This window comes from Amborella trichopoda, chromosome 4, assembly GCF_054954075.1.
Source record: "Amborella trichopoda isolate Santa Cruz 75 chromosome 4, AtrichopodaSantaCruz75HAP2 v2.0, whole genome shotgun sequence".
Taxonomy (NCBI): Eukaryota; Viridiplantae; Streptophyta; class Magnoliopsida; order Amborellales; family Amborellaceae; genus Amborella; species Amborella trichopoda.
The window spans coordinates 46,269,212-46,288,702 of NC_142339.1; the positions used below are offsets into that span (position 1 = coordinate 46,269,212).

Sequence of the window (19,491 nt, forward strand, 5' to 3'; positions counted from 1 at the left end):
CCATCTTCTATGTCCTTTGAGAGAAGTGTTATAAGTCAAGCCATATGTCGGAACTCCGAATATATATGGTACTCTTCAATTTTTATTTTTAACCCAACACTTTAATTAATGAATTTGTGAATGTTGCAAAAAAATCATACAGAGTTCCAATGTAACAATTGCTAGATTGGGAGGGAGGAGTTCAAATCCAAACTCCAAAGGACGCGATGCATGCAATTTTGACTTGGAAATGAGTGAAGTCTAGAATTATCTGTAATAATCTTGTAATCTCCTCCAAGCATAAAAGTGAATAATATTGTATTTTTGTCCTAACATATAGGTCGTATGATATGAGAAGGAAAACCTCAGTAGAATGGTGTAGAAAGAGTCTACGATTCTAGAAAGCTCTCAAGTAGTTTCTAACTTAATATATACATGTACTATGTTTTAGTACAACTACAAGTAGAGTAATGAAACTGAGTTCATGTGGTCTTTTTGTGGGAATAGTACAAATCCTATAAGTAAACCTTCTTCATCCTTATTATCTAACAGCTTGAGCTTCTTTGGATCTATTAGAGAGAGAAAATGAAAACACTCCTTGTTTTCAAATAGAGAGAGAGTACATATGGAGTTTCGAAGCTTTAGTTTTTTTAATGAAAATGGATGGGGTTGGAACTTCTTTAATTTTCCAACTCCAAACCGTACAAATACGTTACACAAGCCTTATGGATTGTAGTCCAAAAAAATTACAAAATTTGGGTACATCCAAACTGGCACTAAGGGATAAATGAACCTCATGCACAATAAACATTGAAAAACTTCGTAGAATCATATAGCATTTTCTACCTAGAAGAAAAAAATTACTAAGATTGCCCCAATGACAATGCCATGTCTCCACAATGTTTTATTTTAAAATTTTGTTTTATAAACTATTTCCAGGGGTATTGAATAATTTTTTTTAATATTTTATATAGGTGTGCCCCAATAAGACAATGGCACGAGCCAAATTTCATATTCATACAATTTATATTAAAAATAAAAATAATATACTTGGAGATGTCTGATCAAGGGTCAAACGGAGAGTGAGTTACTTTATCAAAATTGGACGGCTAGATGGTAGGGGAAGGATAGAACTTCCATGTTGTAGGGGAAGTATACAAACCTTTCCCTATAAAGAATAGACACTACGAACCAGAATACTTGATATTTCTCACAGTAACCTATGTAAAAAAAGTTACCAATTAACCATATTAGTCCCCCATCGTCTAGTGTGATTATACCATGTGTAGGATAAATTGTTTTGTGAGCAAACCTCACATCGAAAACATATGCTTTGGAGTGACTTTGGAGACTATGGGCAAGCGCCCAAGGTAGTGGGGAACAATAGGGATATTGGTTAAGTCAATAGAATATATACTTTGAAGCCATCATCTAGGGAATACTAGATAGGACTTAGTCAACCTATATGTAGGAACTTGGATTATACATGGGGCTCTTTTTCTTTGGATTATGATTCGTCACACAATATGCTGGTAAAATTAAGAGCACAACTATGCAATGGTACAATACAAGTGTGTTCACAAGATAAAATCCCTAATGATTAATCTGACATGAGTCCAAAATTGGTTTAATTCAAGAATAGATGCATATAGAAAAAGGAATCTGTGAAATTTTACAAAGAACATGCAAAGGAATAACCTATTAAAAAATAAAAAGAAAAGAAGGACTACACTGCTATTACTGTTTGACAACACACAATGAGGTATGATATTATTGAGGACATATTTGCCCCTAGATATATGCTTTTAGAGAGAGATACTTATCCCACACTAACCGTGGATATCGCATTCTTAGATAATTGATAACCTCTTAGAGAAGTGACAGTAGACTTCTAACTTTCTGACATGCATAGCAAATAAAAACTCATTCTTTATCAATAGCATTTGAATGGTTACACATAAGCCATAACACACTTCATGTATCAATTATCAAACTGCAAGCGAAGTGACTAGTGCAGCAAGCGAAGTGACTAGTGGAAGGAAGGAAGAAGACAATTTCTATGCACATAAATGAAATAATAGAGCAAAATAAATTATGCCACAACATGTAATATGTAATATGTTACATGCTAATTGTAGATGGTAATATTAATAACTGTGTTTCTTCTTCTAGATGGGTCAATGACCTGTGGGGATGACAGGTATGATTTAGAGTAATTTGACGCTTAACACACCACGAAAACAAGTAGAGAACTAATACAAGATTTCAGATTGAGATATGACCTTAAAAAACTCACACTTACATAGCGAACAAGAAGCACCAAAGTTTCAACAAGATCATAATAATGAAATGTTAAGCTGCCGTACCCAAAATCTATTTATGTATTAAATCCTGGGTATACAAATTCAGGTCTTTGGTGGCATCCAGATAAACCTAGTAAAAAACAAATATCATGTTTGGCTGCTTTGGCAGTGGCTCATCTACAGCATAAAACAAGTTTTGGGTGTTTACTATTAAACGAGTTCATTCAATCAAAGAACAAACATACTATGCTCTCTCAATATGTTTGAGTTTACTTTTCCTCCACCGATCACAAAGAGATAGAGAGAGAGAGATCTAGATAGAAAGTAAAAGAGTACAAAAGACACAAACCCCTGTAACAAATCCCTATTGTCACACTAATCCCTGAAACAACACGCGATTTTAGAAACCATTTTCATGAAATGCACGAACCAAGAAAGAGAAAAAGTACAAAAAGTACATATGGATTCAGGTTAATGATAAAAAAGCAGAAAAACAACTTTGCAAGAAATTGAACAACAGTAATAAGATCGAAGAATAATGTATTGTAAACTACTGAGTTTACAACTTTACTTTGCCAAAAGGAGATTAAAAAGCATTTACGCAAAGCAAAATATTGAGCAACAAGAAATAGGAATAGGGCTTGTTTTAATATCACAAGAACAAGATCGTGGAATAATGTCAATTGACTCTACTCTAGCAAGAAATTCCATAAAGTTTATAAAGATTGTTTTGCAAAAGATTAAACAATTACTTGAGGCATTGAGCTCACCAATAAAGAAACACTATAAAGTACAACTATAGAGTACAAAGTATAAACCCTTAGGGCTTATACTCCACAGATGAAAATCGAAAGCTCAAGTCGCGATTAGACGAGAGGAAGAAGAAGAAGTGATTGTGAACTGGAGCTGTAAAAGCCATGGAAAACACCTTACGGTTGTGGTGGTGAATGAGGGTGTGAGGCTAATTGGACTAAAAATATACTTTTTCAGTTGTGTTTTAGAATTTATCTTTTTTGTGATTGGTAATTAGCCCTAACATGGTTTTTGAAGGTTGTTGCAACATATCAACATACAACCGTTGCATGAATTCATTGCCCGAACTTGAAATCAGGATTCAAGCTGGTTAAGCTCAAGATGAAAGTAGACTGCCCAAATATATTTTCAACTAGTAATGATCCTGTGAGACCCTCACACACCCATGTGTGTAGGACCCCAAAGGATCACAATTAAGTTTGGCATAGATCTCTAAAAAAGTCAAGTCCCACATCCATGTGATAACATTGAGGTCCTACACACATAGCTGTGGGAGGGTCTCATAGGATCATTACTAATTTTCAAGAGTATATATTTTAAATTTTGGATCAAATTATTGGTTCTAAGTCCAAACATGGATTTTGATGATTATTGCATTATATTACTATAGGTATAGGGCATTTATATAAGAATATGATCGAATGCAACGATTGCATCATAGATATGGTCAAAATGATTCCCCTCAAAAAACGTATGTAGACCCATTCATTTGGTGAATTTCAATTAAGTGATTTTTCGAAATTTATTTGAGCCCGAAACAACCTGATTCGACCGATTCATTGAACCAGATTACCAATCCACTGATCCTACTCAGTTTTAAAAACCTTGCTCGTACTCCTCAATAATAAATGAGGATGATACAAAATAGGGAAAATATCTCTATAAACGTCATTTTCAACTTTCATTTCTTCCTAAACACAAAATTTCTAAACCTATCTTCTAATCTCCCAAATAACTTTATCTATTTTTATTCCAACTTTTGACCCAAACAAATTAAAAAGGATATCTTTTTTCGACCTCTCTCTCTCTCTTCACGTGTTCTTCCTCTCTCTTTCTGCAACCCATTTCTTTCCAGCTCAGCAGTGGTGTAAGCTGGGATATTGTATAGAAAATGGACCACCTCATGTCGTCAATCTTCATGATGGAGCTCTACTACATCGTCGCCATCTTATCCGCTATTGTAGTACCAGAGGCATCTGTGGCTTCTCCGTCACCTTCTTCTGGTTCATCTAAAGACGCTTTGCAACTCCTCTCCTTCAAAAGTATGGATCACCAGGAGATCGTTGATTTGTTGATTTGCAACTCCTCTCCTTCAAAGCCTAATGAAACATCCATGAAAGCTTCTCCATCGATACCTAAAAACATTGTTTCAGGGTTTGGGAAAGATTCATATCGTAGTGTTTCTGGAAAAGGTGCACCAATAGAACATGGAAAGATGCCTCTCTCTAAACTCGTCTCGAGGGATTTGTCAGGTAAAGGTGTTAACACTAAGGGTTCAGCCTTGATATCTGGTAATGGAGATTGAGCATCCGCTACCCCAAGATTGAAATCTTCCCCATTGAGACCTAAAGAGTTAGTTTCAGGGTTGGACGAAGTTTGTATGGTAGTAGTTTCAGCATTGCCATCTGGTAATGGAGATCATAAGATCTAGATCACTGCTTCTTCTATCTCGATCACTGCTTCTTCTACGTTCATGCACAATGTCTTGTGGGTGATTTGGACGCCATCGATCAAGACCTTGGTGGTGTCCGCAATTTTTCTGATTGCCCAAATTTAGAGTTCCTTGACCTTTCAGAAAACAACTTTTCAGGTGAGCTCCCTGCTTTAGGTTCCCTGACTCTAAAGAGTTGGGGGAGATAGAGAGAGAGGGGTTAGGAGGTTGATCGGGGGAGAAAGAAAGAGAATCCTGTCAAAAGAGAGAGGGGTTTATAAAACAATGTCTTTTTTAAATTTGGTTGGGTTATAAAAATTAGTAAAGAATGAATAAAATATGTTCAGGGGGTTAAGAGATATAATAGAGTGAATTTTTATGTAGTAAGATAGGAACCTTAGGTTAATAGAGAAATGAAGGATGAAAATGGAGTCTATGAAGATATTTTCCCAACAAAATATGCATTTTGACCTTAGCACAAGCTGCCAAAGGATATACCGATTTATCTATAATTTTTTTTGGGATATATCTATACTTACCTGTACGAGTTGGTGGGGTAAGATTGTAAAATACGTTTATTGGGACGCATCCATTCCCTCAAAGGCTATTTTGACAGACACCATTGACAGTTTTCTTTGAATTTCTTGATGGCAAGGCATAGAAATATCCATGATATTTAATACCTAGGGGCTACATTAGCCTAATAAAGTCCACAGCAAACCATAGTCATTACCAAATCCATAATCCAACCTAGAAATAATCATTACCTAATCCATAATCCAACCTAGAAACAGTCATTACCTAATCCATAATCCAACCTAGAAATAATCCAAAACAATCCTAAATCCCATAGAAATTAACCTTAAGAAACTTAAACCTAAAAAAAAGACAAGTTTTGCAATTGAAAAGCAATGAGGAATTCAAAAACTATATTAGTTTGGTAATTTTGGTAAAAAAAATAGCAAGGAAATACCTTTAAAATCAAAATCCTGATAAATCCATGTTAGTTAGAGTAAGTTAGTAAAGTCTGCCAAAAGTTGTGAGGCAAAAGATGTGAAATGTGCGCGGTGGAGCGTGGACAAATGTCAATTCCTGATTGGTTGTAGATCAACGTCTTCTAATTTCTCATGCATATTTGTTTATAAAAACCCTATTTTGGACCCCCAAAACCCTAAGTTAACCTAAATCTTAAGCCTTAACCAAGTTCCTTAGAAACCCTAGGCTTAAAACCAGAAACTAAAGTTTTTCAAGACACCATTATCACCCATTTCATTGAGAGAAACCATTCATTTATCAATCCCTAATGCCTTGGACCTTTGATTTTTAGGAGCGTCTTTCGTTTAGTTCATTCAAAATCAAACATAAAGTAGTCATTTCAAATGAAAAGCGGATTCCATCATCCAATAAAGCTCTGATCAAGGTTCATGCTCCGGGTGCCGGGCTGGAGAGCCACAACCGTTCGTAAGTCCTTTATTACTCATTTATTTTCAGTTTTTTATTTTCCGTTTATTTTTCTTTGGGCCTCAGTGTTTTATTTGCTTCCTGCTTTTGTTTAGTTTTTGTTTCTCAACTTTTATGTGACTATTCTTTTGGGTTCTATCTTTTCAGTGAGATCTGATACTTTTGGGTCAAAGTTTGACCGAAAATTTTAAGTAACTCAATATAAAAGAACATTTGCATCAGATCTCGTATTGGATCAGGCTTGGATTCAACTACATACACCAGGAGATGGAGCACACAATTGGGATATAGGCACATATCTTGCATTCACTCTTGGATGGTAACTAAGGGATGAATCCTAAGCAACTATTGGTAATGAAACAACATTCGTTTACTGGTTCATTGAATAACTGCCTTACTTTTCCATGACTATAAGCACGACTGACAATCTCCTTGCAGTAGATGAATATCACTATAAATAGTCATGAAATAGAGAGCAAGGGAGGAGACAAAAGAGGAGCCCGAAAAGAGGGAGCGGCCGATAGGATAACCAGTAAAATTTGAGACCTAATTATTTACCAGGTAAAGTAAATACATTGTTCGGAAGGTGGGAATACATAAGCAAAAAGTGAAGCAAGAGATACAAGAGATTCAGCCCTTTAGGAGAACAGAAAGATCCTGCTCATACTTGGGTCCATTCCTGAGCACGGCATTATCCATATTGTATTGATTGCTCCTCTTCTCTTAAAAACTTGGGTCCCCAGTAAGTTGTAACCACTCAAAACAGAGGTTTTTCATAGCTCTTTTTCAAGGGTGTATGTAATTTACAGATTGTCTGCGGGTGCCCTGAGAATGTTTTACTCAGAAATAAAAAACACTCAATGCAAATACTTGCTCAATGCAAATAATTGCATGGGTGTTATTTGTTTCATTGACAACTGTATACTGTTTATAGTCTTCTTACAAGTGGACTTAATCCATTGATGCTTAGAAATACAAATAGATAAGAAGGTTAAGGTTCTTTAAAACCGATTGGAAGGTGAGTAGTCATCAACTTGTTTTGGATTTTTTTGTTGGAGGATGTATCACACTAATATGTCATGCCCTACATAACCGAAATGGAGTGGCTAAGAGACGAATAAGATTTGGGTAGAGATGGTGAGGAGCATGACGGGGCACTCTAATCTCCCGCTTGACTTATAGTGAGAAGCGGTGGGGGTATATCCTTAATTAGACTCCCACTGAACTAGTTTCTTCAACTTCCCATAATATTTTTACTAGTCATCCGTCCCTTGATCATTTAGGAGTAGGATATTCAGCCAATATCATACTTTCACCTCAAAATAGGTCTAATCTAAAATCTAAAACAAAAATACGTCTAATCTAAAATGTAAAACATTAAATACATGTTTATTGGTGATCTAATCTGCTTGATTATGCAAACAATCTTTGAAATAATATCCAAAAACCTTTCTTTAATCTATGGCCTCTATGAGGCTAGCCTTGCTTATTATTGTGATGGTTCAGTTGGGATCCATTATTATTTTGGGGCCGTTCAGAGAATTAAAAAATGAAGTCATTATTATATATATATATATATATATATATATATAGGGCGGTGATTTCATGCAACGGTTGTATCATTGTATAATGCATCAATTTTCAAAAATCATATTAGGACCATTTGTTTGATCAAAATTTTAAAATATGCACTCTTTTCATTCTAATGAACAATCATAGAAAAGAAAATTTTGAAAACGCAACCTCAAATGTATTTTGTTAGCCCAAGTAACATCGGCCGTCCATTTTGATAAGATGCTTAGATCTAGACCTTAGAATGATTTTTCTTTTCCAAATTTTTAAGATACATTTATTATCATTGGATGAACAATGTTAAAAAAAGAAAAAATGATTTTGAGTTTGTAAAGGAGATGATCTTGAAATTTACCAAATGAATGGCCTAGATTCGTTGTTGGAGGGGGACTCATTTTGACCATATCTAGGGTTCAAATCGAAAATTTTCTTTTCTAAGATTGATTATTGAGATAAAGAGAGAGAATGTGCATAAAATTATGGGTCATGAAAATACCACAAACATAATTTTCTAAAAGAAGTGTGGTTGCATTATAATATGATGCAACCGTTGCATTAGATTATTGCCCATATATATATATATATATATATATATATATATATATATATATATATATATGCCCTTAGGTCTCTGCTTCCAAGAATGCCTTTCTTGAGTTGCGTGCCAACAATGGCCAACCAATCGGAGCTAATATCACTATTTTTACATTTCTCACATGAGAGAACATGTTTGATCTATACAAAATTTGGATCCATACTGCTTTCTCCATATCATATGTCTCTCTTGAGTAGTAGGTTTAGGTTTATCTCATCAAATATATCCCATAAGAGTATTGCCCTGTACAAGTATATTTTCAGCCACACCATCAAACTTCCATAAGTCTTTCAACAGAGAACTTTGAGAACTATGACACTTGATGTTTACACCCAATGATATGGGCTGATTATCAAATTTTACTAATCTCGACCGATCCAAAGATGCAACATGGACACATCAAGTGGACAATGCGTCACTAGTTCTCTTAAATTACATGCCAATAAATATAAGGAAAGGGTGAAAATAAGGCTTAGGCTTAATGAGAAAAAGTAAAGCCCCATCTCAGAGCTCTTGGAGCACTGTAGTCATGGTGTTGGAAAGCCATCATATTGATCATTTCAAACATGATCATTATGGATATGAAAAAGAAGTAGGATTTTAAAGTCTAAAAATACACATATTGCTCGATGGTAGATAGATACAACAAACACTCAACGGCCCAAATTGAATCTGGACCGATCTATGATTATGATTTAATTTTATATTTGAATTTTACATTTTTTACTAAGAAATTCAAATCATTTGAAATTTGGAGGATCTATTCTTAAGAACTAGGCAAATCTAATCAAAATATCAAAACAACAATAAACAAAAAGTTGAATGGGCTAAAATACCCTTGAATCTTTTAGGGGTATTTTGATCTATTTAATTTTTTGAATTATTCATTTAGTACTTTTATTAAGTGCGCATTGATGAGAATAGTGGATGCCCCGAAATTTTATGTCATTTTGATTTGTAGAAAAATATTAAAATTTAAATACAAAATTCAATTGTGACCTTTAGATCAACCCAGATTCAATCTGAGTCGGGCTTACATTATTCCATCTCCCCATAGGCTAGCATAACCTCTTCCTAACAAACTATATGGACCTTTTATTTTCAAGTGTTCACAAATCTGTGAGATCGGTACTGATTTTTTATCTACCAATTTCACAATCAGTGGTGGAAATAGATTTTATAGCCATCATAGGATGTCCCATACCGGAAGTGTTTTCCATATTAAGTTTTAAGGTAGGGTTTTACATTTTTTCATAAGGGCTAGACCTTGTGGAAATCAAATGCCACAAGGTTGCCAGAAGATCACGAACCCAACAAGTTGTGACGACTTTTAACGCAACTTGGCGAATCAATAAACACCATGAATAGATTAAAAGATTTCTACCTATGGTTACAACCAATGATTTTAAAAACATCGGGTCAGTACGAAATTGCCCAGTCCAACTCGGGAATCGGTCACCCCATGCCAATTCTATGAATATATGGGAAATCGTCCAGGTCTAGAACAAAACCGGCGATTTGCAAGAGTGTAATGATGTTTTGCTACAATAAAAACGCCATTTTTCTACAATAAAAACACCGATTCAGATTGGTTCATGGCTAGTTCACTGTTTTTATATGTATTTTTTCGCCACTTCACTATCAGTAAAACGGCAATGCACACCGCCAATTCACTGATCCATCCAAGTCACCGATCAGTTTTTTAAATCACTGGTTACAACAAATAAAGAAGAATTGAAGGAAACCTCTTATATTTGTATATAATTTAATATGAACTAGTAGTTTTTTAAATCACTGGTTACATCAAATAAAGAAGAATTGAAGGGAACCTCTTTATATTTGTTTAAAAATTAATATGAACTAGTATAATATATATTACCTAAGTAACATATAAATTATATCCCCTAAAAGAATAAACACACGAAATTCAAATATAGTTCTTCAATATTAGAATATGTTGAAGTCAAGTGTGGAGATCAGTTGAAGGACGCCTTGGGAGTAAAGGTGAACAGCTCGTCGGTTGATCGGCCGCATTGGCCTCGCGTTCGCCTCAGCTTCCTATGACATGAGCCACAATTATTACTATTTGCTTTTGGCACAAGGTGCTCATAATTACTCTTGATTATTAGATGTGAAATTGGGTGGCTATATTTATTTCATTGACCAAACTCAAAATTCAAAAGAAATTTTTTTACACTTTATGACTGATGCCAATATATATGAAATGAAAGTTGAAAGGCTTACATCATGAACTGCAGCCCTCAAGAGCCTCACCTGCTCTCGGGAGACCGTCCTCACCTGAAATAAAGATTAACAATTTGAAAAAGCGACAATAAGAAATGATGAAAGAAACTTTAGTAGGAGATTATTTTAGATTTATGCCGCTACTCTGCCTACCCATAAAGTTACTCCCTCTATTCTGAGCGAATATTCGTAATCGGCCCACGTCGGTTGCAAAGAGGCCCCGTTTGGTTTCGAAAAATGGGACTCTTGGGGATTGTGTATCCTTGATGGAGGGAAGACATAATTAAAATATTTAACTCTATCATTGTAATAGTTCCAGTGATTTAATAATATTCAGTATTCTTATCTAAAAATAAAATAAAATAAATATAATAATAAAGGGTGAGATAATTTAATCTCTCTAAGTTTACAAGGGAGTCTCCAAAAGATCTTTTCATAAGAACTCTTTACTCAAATTAAATTATCTTCTTCATTGAAGAACTTCTTCTCTTTAAATACACTATGAAGAGAATAAATAAAAAATAAAACAACCCACAAAAAAATAAACTCTTTCATATTTCTTTTTCTCTAACTCCCACGTTAATCATTATCTCCATCTCTCTCTCTAAATATCATGTTATCTTCTCTTTCTAAAAAATAATTTATACTTAAAATAAGCTATTCCTAAATCAAAAGGTAGGCATTCAACAATTCAAGCCATAGGCATTCGACAATTCAAGCCCTTACTAAAACTCATGCACAAAAAATTCTCCTACTTAACTTAGCTTAGCGCAATTTCTATTTGTAAAAAAATAGACAAAAAATAATAATAATAACGCTAAAATTTTGAATTTTTCAAATCTCTTTATACATCAATCCTGGAATTGGTATCTCCTAGAATCAGCACTTTCTGGAAGATGGTGTATGTTGCTTGAATAATAATTGGCAGAGTCCTTGAAGATGCATCTTCACAGTTTTGATTGCCTAGAAAATGTATTTTTAGGAAATTTAACAATTTTCATTGTATCATTATTTTTTAAAAAATATCCATTCTCAATTTTATTAATATTTGACTTAAGAATAATTGAAGTCCTTTTTTGTAAGTGTTTGTCCAAGTGATGAATAAATAGCGAGATTTCAAAATTGTCACGTTTATAATATTATATTATTATTATATTATAATAACAGTATTTAGATAATAATATAATATTATTTTATTAGTAATAATATGCATTGTAGTATTATTATATTATAATAATATTTTTATCATATAATAGCAGCATTATAATAATAATAATTATCATTATATCATTATAGTTATTTAATGTATTATAGTTATTATATTGTAATAATTATAATAATAAATATTATTAATATTGTTATATTATTAAATAGAATATAATATTATTTTATAAGTATTATTATGACATCATATCGTAATTACAAGCATCATCATCCAAGTCTTATCTTAATTAATTAGAGTTGGCTAATTATATAATAATATAATATCTTTGATTAACATTAATATAATATTATAATATTTAAAATATCATAATAAAATATGAATATTTCAATTGTAATATAATATAAAATTATTATATTAAGATAATAACATTATATTATAATAAAAATATATTTAAATAATCACTCTTTTTATATTTTAGATAAGAATATACTAATAAAAATAATAATTGTAGTATTAATATTAATAATAACATTAATAACATTAGGGTATGACGTTTAACTTCTGATTTTCAAGAAATGTATATTTTATTTATTTGGAATGAATTGACATTTCCTGAAATTTGGCTTAAAATGAGGATACAGAACTCCCCACAAATATGTTAATTCCGTCTTTAGAAGAAACCAAACAAGTCCGTCTGTGTTGTTTCCATGGAAATGTTATTCCAGGATTCCCATTTCCAGGGAATCAAATGGGCTCTAAAGGTAAATTGTTGCATGTGGGTCAGCCTGGAATGTAATGAACGGTGAAGATTACTGGATATCTTAGCGATCTCCACAGTCCAACCAAGTTGGATGATGGAGGTTTTATGAAGGCTAGCCAAGAATCTCCATCATCCAACTATGGTTGACAAGGGAGATTTTATGTGCACTGGTAGGCAAGCCTGCAAGTACTTCTCTAAACCCCTTGACAAAAGTTCGAGTTTGGCTTACGTATGAGCTAAGCAATTCGAAGATTGGAGCATGCAACTAAGTATTTTTCAAATGATTGTTTATAAAGAGATAATTTATCTTTAGTACATGGATATCACAATTATTCCTACTAATTAGATGTCAAATTTGATAGCATGAGGTGTGTCACATATTCCAAAAACTTCATTTTGAAATTTTGGGTATAATCAGGAACACTCTTACAAGGTCTCATTTTAAAATTTACGAGACAAAAATGATTGAGCTGTCCATTTACAAAAGTCTTTTTATAGGTAATCCTATTCATTAATAGGGGCTTCAAAAGAGAAATTCAAGCATGGTGAAGCATATTTAGGATGTAGATTTAGAGAGAGGAAGTTGTAATAAAGTATGTTGAGGATGCAGATTTAGAGAGAGAAAGTTGCAAACCTTTTTTACAATTGTCCATGCAACACCTTGTGTACAAGGTGGAGTGGTGAGAGAGCCAGTATATCTGTAATACTTTCTATTACCCATCTTTATGTGCCTTGGATCCACCTCCCCTACTTCCACTTCGGCTTCTTTGGAATCCGCAATATATGATATCGTATTCATGAGCTGAAATTATAAGAATGATTTTTTATTGGGTATGGTTTTTATAAGGTTCCAACCTTAAACAATGAGCGTCTCCAAAATTTATCATAACATGTAATTTTAGTGTAAATAATTTTAAATATTATCTCAAAATTTAATTTTATACGTAATTATAAAATTTTAAACTTCAAAAATCATTGCAATTAAGTACATCTATAAACATATGAAAATCTAGAAAATAGACGGTCAAAGATGCATTATTTTTAGGACTCAAAATCTTTTTTTCTTTTTTTTAGTGTTCATGTATCTTGATGTCGAGATGATCAATTAAAGGGTTTTTCAATATTAAAACAACCTTTTTCAGTAGATTTTTGAGGTGCATCTTTAAATTCAACATTTTAAACTTGCAACCTTCTATAAAACTTTTTCTTTTTGTAATTTCTTCAATGGTAGACAAAATCCATACGAACTGTTAGTAAAGCATTGAGGAGAGAGAACAACCAAAAGCTTCCCGACCAACAAAGATAAAAAAATCTGGGAAGGAGTGATTGATACTATTTACCATTGTTACAAAGAGGTTATATTCAAGATATTAAATTGGATAGCTTGAAATGGATCATAAAGTTCAACAAAAAAAAAATTTGAACATCAAGTCTAGTCATTAATACAGTTACAGCCATGCAATTCAAAATCTGACAGATAAGAATGATTATGATCTCCTAAATAAATAGTTTATTCATTTACTTTTCCTTAAAATTTTAAGGTTTAAATATAGTGGAGATCAAGCAGAATTTTAAGGATTCACAATAATCTCGAAAATAGACTGTTTAACAATGTGTCGTAAAAAGCACTATTTACTTGAAATTTTTATTTTTTTATATTCCCATATCCATGCATATGAGGTCGAGAAGTCCAATTTGAAGGTTTTCTAGTGCCGAGAAGCATGACTTCTACCAAATTTTGAGATGTACCTTGTATTGTTGACACTTCATATAAAAATTTCCCTTATTTATATACATCCCCATCTCTATTTAAACAATGGAATTTTCTGTCTTTTCTTAAATCCTTTTAATTATTTTTTTGTATGTACCTTGTATTGTTGACACTTCATATAAAAATTTCCCTTATTTATATACATCCCCATCTCTATTTAAACAATGGAATTTTCTGTCTTTTCTTAAATCTTTTTAATTATCTTTTTGTTCCCATTGAAAACGGTTAGAGGGAAGCATCGGAAGAGAGAGAGACTTCCCCAATAGAAAGAGGAGAATGAATTTCGTAGTTAGAACGGAGAAGAATCATTAAGGGAGAGAAAAAGAGAGACCCTATTTTCAAAAGAATGAATAAGTAGGAGAGAAGTGTATATTTGTGTCACATTAAGTATTTATTTTTTGGAAAGTGGCAGAAGTTCTACGAACGACTTTGGCGCATATGGACGGGAGACCACCATAACCTCTACAGGTAGAGGGTTTTAGAGAGTATTAGGCAGACTTTAGGGGGCAAGCTTTTTATGTTTATACCGAGATAGTCTTAATTGCAATGTCTTTTATCTACACTATTTTATTTTTATTATTTAAAAAATATTTTGATACCAAATTTTGAGCGCTTATCCCTCTCTTAAACTCGAACTTATAAAAAATATAAAAAAAAATATTCGTATTAAAATAAAATAACCAAAACACCTTTGAAAGTTTCAAAAGGAATTTTAATTATTATATTTTATCAAAATATTACTTTTAAGATTGTTTGAGGTGCGTCCCGTTGAGAAGATGACACGTACTAAATTTCATATACATACAATTTATAAACAAAAAACTAAAAATAACTCTAAGATGTCGAATCTAAATCAAACGGCCATCAGCTCACTTAATCTAAATTGGAAAGCTGCATGAGGGGAATTGTCTTATACTGTAGAGGAAGTATAGAAACCTTCCCGACTTTATATATATATATATATATATATATATATATATATATATATATATATATATATATAGGAAAAAGATATGGTATGTAGCCTAGTGTAGATAAGCTAAATGCGCTAACAACTCAGATTGAATCTGGGCCGATCTGACTATCACGGATGCTCGGTAGTGTCCAATAGTGTTTGAATTTTTTTTTTTTTTTTTACAAATTAGAATGACCTAAAATTTAGAGTGTGTATTCATAAAAAATAGGTAAATCTAAGAAAAATATTAAAAAAATATTTTCCATGAAAACAATTGACCAAAATACCCGCATAATGTTTCGGGGGTATTTTGGTCAATGATTTTCATGTAAATTTTTTTTTTAATATTTTTCGTAGATTCGCCTTTTTCTGATCAACACATGCTTCAAATTTCAGATCATTTCAATTTATAAAAAAATAAAAAAATTCAAATACTACCAGGCATCTGTGATTGTCAAATCGGCCCAGATTCAATCGGGGCCATTGGCACATTTAGCTTATCTACACTAGGCTGCGCACCATATCTTTTTCTATATATATATATATATATATATATATATATATATATATATATATATATATATATATATATATATATAAAGAGACTACAAAACGCCTATGGGTGAAAATGAACAGTATTTTCGCCCATAGGCTTGGTGCCGTCCAATTTTTTTAGGTGGTATGGATTAAAGACCGTCACGGACTTAGCATGTCCGTGGCGGTGCATCACGAACATAACAAGTCCGTGACGGGTTTTTTTTCACTCAAATTTGAAGCAAAACATGCGGGGGGACCGCCATGGCTCTCGTAAGTCCCTGGTAGTTTTTAGGAAAAACCGTCACGGATATGTCCGTGACAGGGGAAAAACATTGTAGCACTTCGCCTATAGGCATTTTTAAGATTTGTCCATATATATATGGAGGAGACTACAAAACGCCTATAAGAACAAGTGAACAGTATTTTCGCTCATAGGCTCGATGCCATCTGATTTTTTCGAATGGCATGGATTAAAGACCGTCACGGATATAGCATGTTTGTAACGGGCTTTTTTTTACACAAAATTGGCAAAAAAATATATACGGGGACCGCCAAGGCTCTTGTAGGTCCGTGCTGGTTTTTAGACCAAACCATAACAGACATAGCATATCCCTGATGAGGGCGAATACTGTAGCAACTCGCCTATAGGCGTGTTTAAGACTTTTCATATATATATATATAGTAATGATCATATGAGACCCTCCCACACCCATGTATGGAGGACCCCAAATGATCACCATAAAATTTGAAGTTGATCTATAGAAAAGTTATCACATAAGTGTGGGACTTAACTTTTTTTAGAGATCTGTGCCTAATTTAATGGTGATCCTTTGAGGCCCTACACACACGGGTGTGGGAGGGTCTCATAGGATCATTACCCCATATATATATATATATATATATATATATATATATGGGTAAACCTTACAATAGCTGCCCAGCTATAATGAATAGTGGATAGGTGGAATGGGAGTCTTCAGGTGATTCAGAATACACATCACTATTTGAATTTTACGTTTTTTAATATAAATCTGATTAATATGAAATTTTGGATGTATATACCTAACACTATTGCGCTCCATATAAAAATACATAAAAAATATTTTCAGTAATTTAAAATAATCAAAATACCCTTGTCACTTTTCAAGGGTATTTCGATCATTTTATATTTTCGAAAATATATTTTATATATTTTTTATTTGTGCGCCCTATTTGTTCGTACATTCATATAAAATTTCATTACAATCCTATTTATAGAAAAATAATTAAAATTAAAATAGTGATATGCATTCTGAATTACATGATGAAGATTTGACGGCTCTTATTACACCTATACTACTATTCATTGTAGTGGTCAGCTATTGTTTTATATATATATATATATATATACACGATTTCTATACGGTCAAGCGCCTTAGTAAAAATGCGGGCCCATTAATAAATCTATTTTTGAGATTTTTTACTTAATTTTAAAGACATGTAATCTCTAACATGGAGATCATAAATATGAAAAAATAAGTACATTTTAAAAACCAAAAAATAATAATTCTTGTAAGAAAATATTTGGACTGTTAGTTTTCATTATTTTATATGGATCACCTACTTGCATCCATCTTTGGATGTATTACACTTTTTAGACTGCAGATATAGTCCTGCGGTGCAGCCCACATGAAAAAAAATTTCGGATATATTATTTATATATATATATATATAAAAGAAAAAGAGCATCATTACCCCATTAAGAAAGGTATCAGGTCTGCCAATTTTGTAGGTAATCCCAACCACCGCTTCCTTCCCATCTTTGCTCTTGTGAACCAAGTGCACCTCTAAAGAGTATCTGAATCAAAAAAACCCAATGTTTTTTAGTCAATTTGGGAAGTAAATGTGAAGGAGTCACAAACGTTTTCCAAATGTGAAACGTTACACTTGCGCATTAAATGCGCGACAGGATAAAAAGGTCATAGAAGTAATGAAATAATTCAAATTAATTAATCAAAAGTGCAACAAGACAGAGACCAACATATTGTATAATCAATTAATTAATTTACCTTGAACCATTGAAACTGTGCTCGGAGGGTGAATGCCAATGACATTGCTTCAGAACGTACTCTGTTTGGTTTATTTCCAGTGTTCCAGCTCCATTTTCCCCCCACTTAAGCTGCCACAACAATTTATACACACACAAAAAAGTAGAGAGAGAACAATGTTTAATTACGTTCAATCAACACATATACAGTGAGAGAGAGAGAGTGAGAGATATACCATTATATCATGGCCTCTGTTCTTTAGGATTGCTTTAGCGGACTTATATTTTCTTTTTAAGCGCCCCAAATTTGGTAGAACCTCCACCCTTTGGTGAAGCAGGTCAATGGGAGACTGCATATCCCCATTGTTGCAAGCTGTCCATTCCGGATGGATCTCGCCCCAGTGCTTCGGACCCTTCTCACTGCCTTCTAATAATCAAAATCGCTCTCATCCTCTGCCGCTCATTAAACAAACAGGAAAAACTTTATATAGAGCCGAGGCTCTAAACAAAAACATCATATGAAAGAGGGAGGGAAACATCAGTTGAGAGAGAGGACAAAAAACAAAAACCAGACATAATGTTGCTGAACAAGGAAGAGGAGATCAGAAAATATTATGGGGATAGGAGAGAGAGAGGGGAAAGACAAAAATTGCAGTATACAAAAATTGGGTGGCAGAGATTACCAACTTCTTGAAAAGCCGAAAAATCGGATTGTGTTATGATGAGAAAAAGAATGAAAGAGGACGTGAACCAAAGGCTAGACCTGCATCGATCCATGGCGATCCTCTCTCTACAAAATATGTAACTCATTCTCTCTCGCTCTAACGAAAGCGAATAACTCAAACGAATGTCTATGTATTTATAGCCCCCCCTCCCCCTTGGGCCTCTAATGTACATAGGCACAAAGATTTGATTGTGGGTTTCCCCTTTCCTGGAAGATGAATTAATATCGATAAAATTATAATCACTCAAAGGGTTTTTAAAGTCCGTATCAGCTGTGATGACTGCAATGAATTTTTAATTCGTAATTATTTATTGTTGTTCATAAGCAGTCGGCATTTAGTTCAACATGTTAATTTTTTATTTATTTTTCTTCTTTCCTGTTCTTCGAGTGAGAAGGTACCAGTTTCAAAGATGATAATCACCTACTGTTCAAGTATGCCATCGAATTTACCCGAATTCATTGGAGTGCCTCTAAATCTAAAGATAATAATATAAAAAACAAAAGGTCAGGTAGTAGGACTTGCCCACCACCTTATGCTATACAAGTAACAGGCGAGACTAAATTTTGCAATGGTTTGAAAATCTATATTTAACTCTAGTTATAAAATTCTAAAATTTTAAAATAATGCAGATTAGATATATAAATATTTAAAAATAGTAAAAATAGACGGTCGAGATACTTTATTATAAGTTACAATAATTTGTATCTATACATATCGAGATAGAGATGATCAAGGATTTCCAACTTCGAAACACTCTTTTTTATTGGATTTTTGAGGTGCACCTTATATAAACTTGTGTAATAAAATGGCACACTAATGCCCTAACTCAGTCTAATTATGTCCACCTACCATTGTTTTCAAACCCGGATAAGTGGGGAGGATCGTTCGCCCACAAATTGTGTTGCGTCGCTGGAGCGGTAATCTAGATTGGGTC

General features: G+C 33.2%; 1 pseudogene across 1 annotated transcript; it reads right to left on the minus strand.

Annotated features, from left to right (window-relative positions):
• Positions 1 to 10,117: 10,117 nt before the first annotated feature.
• Positions 10,118 to 18,642, minus strand: LOC148782525 (alpha carbonic anhydrase 7-like; annotated as a pseudogene). Its single transcript, XR_016053185.1, has 7 exons — positions 18,516 to 18,642; positions 18,069 to 18,285; positions 17,855 to 17,964; positions 17,541 to 17,643; positions 13,178 to 13,345; positions 10,619 to 10,672; positions 10,118 to 10,432 (listed from the first exon to the last, which is right to left on the minus strand). The product of XR_016053185.1 is annotated as an alpha carbonic anhydrase 7-like (transcript).
• Positions 18,643 to 19,491: the final 849 nt, after the last annotated feature.